A 2,490-nucleotide genomic window follows, 5' to 3' on the forward strand; every position below is an offset into this window, starting at 1 on the left:
CTGTCTTGTTTAAAAATATTCAATAAAGTAAAAAAAAAATAATAATAATAATATAAATCTGTTCTTATCAGTTTAATAGCTGTTACGTCCACCAGCAGTAGACCACAAATCAAGTGGATTTTTAGAACAGGGAGTCGGCAAACGTGCTTGCACCTTCTGCTCCACTGTTACGTCCCTGGTCTAGGTTCAGGGACATAGCAAATGGTACAAATGGAACAGAAACTCCAAAACAATACAATTGCACTTATGGCTAACCGTTTATTACAAAGACATATAAACAAAACACACACAAAGCAGTTCAAGTTAGTTGAGTTATGATTCATGATTCTGGTCACAATCCTTCACTTCACACCAACACCCTTTCCTCTTGTCCCAAAGCAGACGCCATTTTGTGCCCTCTGCCCTATTACAGCCCACCAATCATGACAGGAAGGGGGAGGAGTCCAATCATGGCCCAGCATCAGTATTTTGAACCTGATGCGTGCAGCTACTGGGAGCCAGTGGAGGGAACGTAGCAGAGGGGCGGTGTGGGAGAACTTGGGAAGGTTGAAGATCAGGAGACATCACACCATGCATTGACCCAGTATTGCATGCCTCTGGGAGGGGTGTTCTTTCTCTGTTGTGTTGCAAATAAAAACTCAGCACCCGCTATTGTCACACGCTCACATGACGTGCCAGCTTTTTGCCTTTTTGCCAGTAACAGTCTTTACAGAATGACAGACACTTGCACTGTTTGTGTGCACATTCTCTCAATTGCATGTTTTGACAGTCATGAGGGTATTTTTACTGTTTGATACGTTTTCCCGCCTTTTTTCTCTGCTTCCCAACTGATCCCTGTCCTCCAGATGGAAGTGAATAACAGTCCCGTTTGGCAGCTAATTTACAACAGCAAACAAAGAACAAATCCTGATGAACCAAAACCTTAATAGGTCCTTACAGTGGATGAGAGCAGCTGCCCAATACAACACTCCCTTTGCTCAGGGATATGATTACAGCAACTCTCAAATTGAGTTATAGGCCCTTGCCTAAAACAATTGAATTAATGCAGGGCCAAGCGCATGGCAGCACACAGACATACAATCTACAAGAATTTGTTGATCGCATGAGGTCATGAGTCTTCAAAAAATGCATTCAATCCGATGCACACACGTTCATTGGGAACGTATTTGGGTTCACTGCCCAGAAGGTCAGTCAGACACAGTGTTAACACACTGGTTTTTAAATGCCCCACTCATCTACTCAAGTCAGTGTTTGTTGTATATCAATACCAGTATAAATCATACCAAATTGTGCAAATGTAATGAATTACAGAATATGATCGTAGCAACCATGCCCTCAGGTTCAACTCTGTAGGCCTATGGTTAAACTACAGGTTTCATGTTAGCCCAATAACCAGTACACCGTGTTGGAACAAACATATCCTTTAATACAGAGTTTGGGTTTTAATATCAATTTAAAATGTCTAAAACACAGAGTTGACAAAGGAAAGTTTGGGTGTTACACTTTCGCCGTTAAAATGAATAAACACAAAAGGTATAAAAGGTAAAAGGATCAAAAACACCACAAACCACACAATCAAATAAAATCATTCCATGCAAATATGTTAGAACTAAACTAAAATCCAAAAACATTGGAATAAATACCCAATAAAATTATCTAAAACAAGAGACGTAAAAAGGATAACCGACAAAATCTAGAACATAGTAAAATAAGCTGGTCGTGACTCTGCCTGTTTTAAACACTGCAATTAATTGTTTACAGCTGTGAGTGGCACCAGAGACACGCAGCTGTACATAATTACCTATTTATGCCGTGGGGTGGATCGCTGGCTACATTCATATCATTAGCGTATGAAAATAATATCAGTATATTTGTGCCATTTTTTATTCCAGTATCATAATAACAACAACAACATTTATTTCGTTATATAGCACATCATCACATACAGTAAGTCTCAATGGGCTTTGACAGGCCCTACAGTTGACACCCCCCCACACTTGACCCTTCTGCACACAAGGAAAAAACTCCACACCAAAAAAAACAACTCTAGGAGAGAGAATAAAAGAAAGGAAGAAACGTTGGGAAGGAGTGATACAGAGAGGGACCCTCTTCCAGGGTAGAGTGAGCCTGCAAATGGTGTCATTTGTGGGGGGGGGGGGTGGTCAACTGTAGGGCTTGAGACATACTGTCAGTGGTGTAGTCTACATTTTTGTAGTGGGTATACTGTGCTTAGAAAAAAAGTACCCTGGTTCATGCAATGCAGTCAAGAATTTTTTGTATATTTAACTTTGCAAAAAATTCTCAGATGCTTGTATTTAAACTGGATAAATGTACAACAACCATAACAGAGCTGCAGGAATTGTATTGAAAACATGGATACAGCATATATTCAAAAACATGTTCAAATACTAAGATGTAAAGAAATATATCAATTGTTCAAATACAGATTGAAACCAAATTAATGTGTAGATCTATAAAATGTTCCAAAAG

The 2,490-nt window shown here is 39.4% G+C and overlaps 1 pseudogene; it reads left to right on the forward strand.

Annotated features, from left to right (window-relative positions):
- LOC114776994 (uncharacterized) lies at window positions 1–207 on the forward strand (annotated as a pseudogene).
- Window positions 208–2,490: the final 2,283 nt, after the last annotated feature.

This window comes from Denticeps clupeoides, unplaced genomic scaffold (genome assembly GCF_900700375.1).
Source record: "Denticeps clupeoides unplaced genomic scaffold, fDenClu1.1, whole genome shotgun sequence".
Classification (NCBI taxonomy): domain Eukaryota; kingdom Metazoa; phylum Chordata; class Actinopteri; order Clupeiformes; family Denticipitidae; genus Denticeps; species Denticeps clupeoides.